Below are 7,252 nucleotides of genomic sequence, written 5' to 3'. Positions count from 1 at the left end.
CATTGTTCTTTTTGTTCTTCCTTTCTTGTTGGTATTTCTCTAGTTTTACCATATATTCTTAATTTAGTTAACTGAATTCCTTCATTTGCTCCTTCTTTGCTTTAAATTTTCCTTGACAAGCTACTTCCCTTGCTGCCCTTTTCTCCCTGTCCTATTCTCTTTCTCCCACTTCCTCTGCCTTTTCCCCACTGTCTTTAGCTTTCTCCTGAGCTCTGCATCCCTGTGTCTGCCTCATCCCTCATCATTTCCTACCCCTTCATCTGTGGGGCTTCCTGGGTGCAGGGGCACGTCTAACCCTGTGGTAAACTACAATAATCCATGCCTCAGTAATCTGTGCTGCCTTGCCCCTCTTTGCCACAAGTCTCCCCCTCCAGATGTGCATGCACATCTGTACATGAGGCACACACAGCCCCAGAGCCAGGAGATTGAAGTCAGACCCAGTTCAAGGGAATGCCATCTTCAGTGGGATTCCTCACTCCAAATCCAGACGTCTTTGGGTGTTGAATGAGACATGGGATGGAAGCAGCTGTTTTTCTTACCCCATCCCATGAAAAACAATCAGGTACTCCATTGATTAGTGCAGTTTGAGAGAATTGTGCTGAAAATCAAGCATCCATTGCTTTATAAAGGAAAGTATTTAAAATAAAAATGCTTTAAATTATATAGAGGTGTTTTGTAATAGAACTGTCGTATGCCATGAGACAACTTCACTGGAAAGAACATCTATAATGAGAAACAAATCACACTGACCTTTGCTATAGGCTTGAAAGCAGGTTTCTTTGGGGTTGTGGGGACTCATTTGCCCTCCAGCAGTGGAAGAATTAAGATGTTATGTTTAACATAAACAAGAGAGGTTTAATCCCAAATCCTTGTGGGAGAGCACTTTGTGTTCTCTTGTAAGTTCAGTAATTCCATAAGCAAGATGGACAGTTGGGTTATTTTAGACTCAATGAAAGCAGGGGAGGGACAGAAGGGACGTCAAAGGGAATTAACTCATCAGAGTAAGAACCCAGTTGTGAAAACTGAGCAGAGAGTGAGTTCAATTGCATTAACCATACATGGTGCCAAGGTCTCTCATTATAAGAAGCCCTTTTTCCCTCTTTGCTCTGTCCAGCCAAGACAGAAGTGCAGAAGGAATACAAGAAGAAATGTTTGTCTGTGTGGGATCATCCCAGGCTGGGGCTGGGCAGCCTCCTGTGCACAAGTGCCCAGTGCTGCTCAGGCAGCAATAGCAGGAGAGCAATGGTTCTCATTTCCATTTGGGCTCTGCACCAGAGCCTCTGAGGGCAGGTGCTGCTTTCTGAGCGATGAAGGATGAAAGGCTGCACAGGGACCCTCGCTGTCTCTGATGATCTGTCTCTGCTGGATCTGCCTGCACACCTTCTCTGCACTCACAAAGGCAGAGTGGGCTTTGTTTGGGAGCATCTTGGCCCTTTTGAAAGGCAACCCCTTCCCTCCCACAGCTCTGATGTGTCCTGCGTCTGCTCTGCTGGGGGCACAGACAGAAGTCAGACCCAGCAATCTGTTACCACTCAGCACGCTAAATTCACTTTAGAAGAAGACTCTGTCAAACATGTTACCTCCAGCTGTGATTCAAACACTGTACAAAGTTCAACTCTCAGGAAACATATGAGGGACAAGATATAAATCCAGAAAATCTAAGCACAGACAAAACATTTCACATCTCTATCTTTTTATTTCCAGACAAGAAGCCAAAGTCTTACAATATCACTGTTACATTAGGACTTAGATATGTAAGCATCACTTTCTTCATCACTCTGCTGTGATCCTACAGCTGAAGAGAACTCACCCAGTGTGAGTGACTGGGTGCTGGAGGGATTATTGCCCTGGCCCCAAACCAGGCCAGAATTGTCTTCACTTGATAAGTGAAGCTTGGATTGAAGGGCAAGCTGTACTTTGCCAATACAATTTTTCTTCAGGAGTGACCAATGAAAATTGTTCCATACTTGTGTAATGCTGGCTAGCAGAATGAATGTGGTTCTTGGATAAAAGAACAGAAAACCAAAGAGATGTGGGGGTGCTGCTCTCTCCCTGGCTCTTTGGAGACCAGGCTTTGTCATCCTGAGTTCATCTCTGGTGTCTGCTGAAAAAAAGAACTTTAAAACTCTGGGTCAATCGAGCTACAATAATGTCCAGTTTTCCTGCCACCAAGCAGAGAAAAGTGTATTCAATTTATTCAAGGGAGTACTTATATTATAAATGTCAAAGCTGGGTGAGAAAATCTAAGAGGGGTTTTTTCACATAACAGACACCAGCATGACATGAACCTATGGATGGAATCTGAAGCCAGGCAGATGCAGAAGGAGAAAAAACACAAGATTTTAGCATTGGAACAACTGGCCATGGGATGACCTATCTTCTTCACCACCCAAGATTTTAAAGTGAGAATTGTGAGAATTCCACTTTCTTCTTCTAAATTCAGTAACGATCATGACACAGGAGTCCCTGGGTGACATCATCAGTGTGGACAGGTTAGATTTCCTAACAGTCCCTCTGCCTTTAAAACCTCTGATGCTTAAAAAGTGCATTTACCTGAGCCAGGGTTCACCCCAGGGACAGGGGAATTAGATGTCTGTATTCCCTTCTCCCCAACTGTGGGAATGCTGTGTTTGGATCTCTTTCCCATCGCTGGTTGTGTCAGTGGTATGTGTTATGCAGATGTGTGTCCACTGGGAGCAACGTTCAGACAGCACATTTCACACTGATTTATGAACAGACCTATGAGCACAGCAACTTCTGGCCTCTGCTGGCTTGGGCTGCAATCAGCCTGCATGTTATTCCTATTCTCATTCCCAGACCTGCAGTCACAGCTCAGGAACCATTTCTGCTGCAGAAATGCAGAGCTGAGGGAGTCCCTGCCTCAGAGCTCTTCTGTGAGCAGGGGTGGAGGAGGTCGGTAGCCAAGGGAAGCCAGGGAAAAGATGGGAGATAAACATGCCCAGTCATGGTGAGCTGGAAAAGGACTGGATGGGCAGTGGTGGGCCAAGCTGGGTCTGCCCAGGAAAAGATGCTGCAGGACTCCAGGCATGAGACAAAAAAACATCTTTGTTGTGTGAACGGCAGGAAAGGGAGAACATCTGGGATACAGGGCTGCAGGGAAAGTGTTGACACAACCTTGAGAATAGAGAGGTCTTTATTCTCCAGTCTAAAGTGAGGATGTCATCCAGGTTGTAAGTCCAAGTGATGGATAAGAGAAAAACAGTTCCCCTTCAGACATGAGGGGTCTGAGATGAGGACCAGATGTCCCCAGGTGTCAGGGAGCCGGGCTAAGATGGGAGTTTCAGTAGGAGAACACAGCTAACAGGACAGAGGCCCAGATCCAAAGGAAGCTGCATTTGAATTGGTGAGAGAATTTGAATTTGAATTCAATTTGAATTGAATTGTCAGAGATCAGGGCAGAGGGAAAGGAGAGCAGGACTCAGTGACCACAGTGAGGGCAGAATGGAGAAGGGGGATTGGTTTTAAACTGAGAGTAGGTTTACATTAGATATTAGGAAGAAATTCTTCACTGAGAGGTGATGAGACACTGGCACAGGTTGTTGTGGATGCCCCATCCCTGGGAGTGTTCAGCATCAGGTTGGATGGGACTTTCAGCAGCCTGTTCTAGTGTAAGGTGTCCCTGCCCATGGCAGGGGGTTGGAACTTGAGAATCTTCAAGGTCCCTTCCAACCCAACCCATTCTGTGTTTCTGTGAAGATGGAAAGAGGAAAGGGTAAAGCCCAAAGAGGACAAGAGAGGGCAGAAAGATACAATGAAGGTGTAGCCAAAGATCTCCATCTATACCAACCACCTGATCTTTCTACTCACTTTTTAATTCAAATTCTAATTGATATAACAGAAAGTCTTCTTACTGCTATGCATAAAATAAATATTTCCAAATTCTTTGAGACAAATATTCCCAACTGATCCCAAAAGACAGGTCCAGTTTCTTCATGGTCGTGATTACTCTTCTAAAGAAAAAACATTAACAACTATGGACAGGAAATGTGATTTATTTTTTTTAATAGGAATCAGCCAGCCCAGTATTGGTACAAAAATAGTTAAATACAATGGATCAAATGTCAAACTATGAGAAGAATGACTCAAATTAGAGAAGCATAGATGGAAGAAGCTAACAAAAACATCTCTTCCTGTGGGGACTCTAGCACGGCCAAATACTCATCTTTGTAGGTCACCCAGTTTACAGAGCTGTGCACGGGGGAAAAAAATCTGGGTTTGATATTTTGTACCCCGGACTACAAAGGAATCACTGCAGATATATAAATAAAAGACAGCTGGTCTGAGGTTTCAGATCACCTACACCCATCAGAAAGGCGGCCAGACCGAGCACTGTGCTCTCCTGTTGGATACCTGGACTAATGCTCAACTCAGTCAATACTTTAGGGGCAAAGAGAGACAGAGCAGAGCAATGTTTTATTAAAAGGTTTCAATCACCTGCATTGCCACAGAAACAGCAGAGAAAATTACATAGCCCAGAGGGAGAAATCTTTGATTTAAATATCTGTAAAAATGTGGGAAAAAAGGGGAGAGCTCCTGCCTGGGAAAATCATGAGCCTGTCTCAAAGTCTACAAGACTATCTAAGCAGAGGAAGTGAATGAATAACTGTGGCACATGCATGAGTGGCTGAAAGTGCAGCCTGAGCAGTAATTGGCTCTATTGGTGCTCCTCTGATTAGCTGGTTTTGGCTACAGCACTTGTCAGACCCACACTGAGTTCACAGCACAAAAGTATTCACACAGCACTGAGGAACGTCTCAGATCAGCCGGTGGATCCCTGCGGAGAAACAGCAAACACAGATCTGAAGGATGCAGCCTCCAGGGAGGGCTTTAAATCCTTACTTCATGTCACTAATTCCTCGTTATCTAGAGCTGGAAGAGAAAGGACTCCTGGAGCGGATTCAGATGCTCCTGTTACTTTTCACTACCTCAGAAATGAAGGAAGGGAGAAGAAAATTGATAGAGCTTCTATGGAGAGAAATTTAAGAACAAAATCACATTAATCACTGAATGGAGGTGGTTTGAACTCTTTACCAAAGTACCCATCTGAGTTGCTAATTAATTGAAACAGCAAAGGGATCAGCTGATTAGTATGGGAAAGAAAGGTTATACACTGATAAATCTCCAGAGAGACTCCTGACAGGGAGAGGTCTCAGCTGGGGACATGCCACAGAGGGCAAGGGAGAAAAGGAGCCACCCCAAGTCCTTACAGTGAGAGTGGGCACAGCACCAGCAAACATGGATGGAAGAGACCAAGGAAATCAGGCACTTCCAAACGAGAGATATTTTTATGTGTAGATTTGCACACCTACTGTGTCTGCTCCAGGGTTATGGCTAAGAGCCCCCTTCAGCTCATTCAGCTCTAAAATCAACTCCATGGATGCCTGCTCTATCCTCAAAATGCTGACACGACCACTCTGCAGAATGATAGAGAAATTCCACAGAGTATTAATTATTTGCATCCACACTCTGGTAATCAGCACCAAACAGCAATTTGGAGAGCATCAGCCAGCACCAGAGTATGCCAGCAAATGCAGTTGTGTTTCCTGAGCTGGCTCACTGATTCCAGCACCCTGATCAAATATAAGCACTTTAGGCTATTAATAGTAGCATTAAGGAGAGACTTCCACGTTTTGCTTTTGAGCTGCCTGTGCTTTCTCACCCTGTCCTCCCTCCCAGCTAAATTATGTTATGTTTTGTAGTGGCTAAATGAAATGTGAGGAACAGCAGAACAGATCACAGCTTAGATCAGATATCTCCAAAGCAGTTTGAGGACAGCTGCCCATTATTTACTTGCAACACACAGTAAGCAGAGATGAATGTTAAATGTGAGGCTTTTTTACCCAGAATATATCAATCTTGTATGTATACACAGAGGAAATAGCAACTGCATTTCACACAAGCTGAGAATTTGGTTCCCAGGACAAAACCAACCAGCCTGTGGTTAAAAACATCTCTTCAGCTTCTTGGGGCTCTTCCTCCAGACAAGTGGCACTCAAGTATTAAAGCACTCACATGTTGCTGAACACAAGATTTGTGTGAGTGAAGCTGCCAGGCTCTGACACCAGTTGCACCACTTGGAAAGACATGGACAGACATGGAGACACCACCCTGGATGGGCTGAACACCTCTCCCACCACCTGCAGCACTTCTCTCTTTATTCTTTGTTAGTATCTCAAGAAACCATTTCTCATAGAAACCTGAGATTCATATCAAAGCCTCCATTTACCAGATTGCACAAAATGCCTCCAAAACTGCCTCAGCTTTATCTGAAGCCAACATCCGTCTCAATTCTTTGTTTTACTCTTTATTTTTTATTTATTTATCTAAAACCTACTGGAAGAGGCTCTGAAATCTTCTCTACCACAGTTTTGTCCCTTCAGGTTCCAAAGCAAAAAGCAGTTTTTTCTAATGGTTAACATTAAAGAAATACTGAGCTTGTTGGTCTTTTGGGGTTTCTTGAAGGTATTTTCTTTTAAAAAAATGCAAAATTGTCTTTAAAACTTTTTTTCCCTGAAAGTTGGAAGCAATTTGTTGATCTTCAAAAAATAGGAAAAAAAGTAGAAAAACTCTATCTGCCATTCTAAATATATTTTAGTGAAAAAAATCAAAATCTGTTTATCTTTTAGCAAGAACCAACTTTGCTGTTCGTGCATAAATCTATGGTGAAATATATTGTAGCATCTTGCCATCATGAAATATGAATACTACTTTGTTAAACTCTCCAGCACCCAGATGAGACTGATGAAACTATTCCAGAAGAAGACTCTTGTCACTGAAGCTTTTTTGACTCACTGTCATGAAGTTGACTCAGCATTATTTAACTGATGATTCATTATTTTGAACCCCAGTCCTGCACAAGGACCCTCCTTTACCAGGAGCAGCATGAACATGGAACAGTGAGGAGCTCCAAGTCCTTGTAGAGGACTGGAGAGGCAGATGGAGACAAATGGAGGGTGAGATTAAAGGAACCAGCCAGGACATGCTGCCAGACTTTGAGTAACCTTTACAGCCAGGGAGAAATTTAGCTGTGACTGTGTCTCCACGAAATTCATACAAAAAAACTTCCAGAAGATTTTAAGTGTCCCATGCCCATTCCTGACTATTATTCCAAGTGAGATCAGATATGGGAAAAGGAGAATACTGAAATAGAAAGAGGCTGTTGGAGGCTGTGAGTGGTGCAAGGTCCCCAGGGATCCTTGGGAGAAGCTCACAGCAGTTTGTATGTGGGGAG

Source organism: Zonotrichia albicollis, chromosome 4, assembly GCF_047830755.1.
Source record: "Zonotrichia albicollis isolate bZonAlb1 chromosome 4, bZonAlb1.hap1, whole genome shotgun sequence".
In the NCBI taxonomy this organism is placed as follows: domain Eukaryota; kingdom Metazoa; phylum Chordata; class Aves; order Passeriformes; family Passerellidae; genus Zonotrichia; species Zonotrichia albicollis.
Note: the sequence above shows the minus strand (reverse complement) of the source record.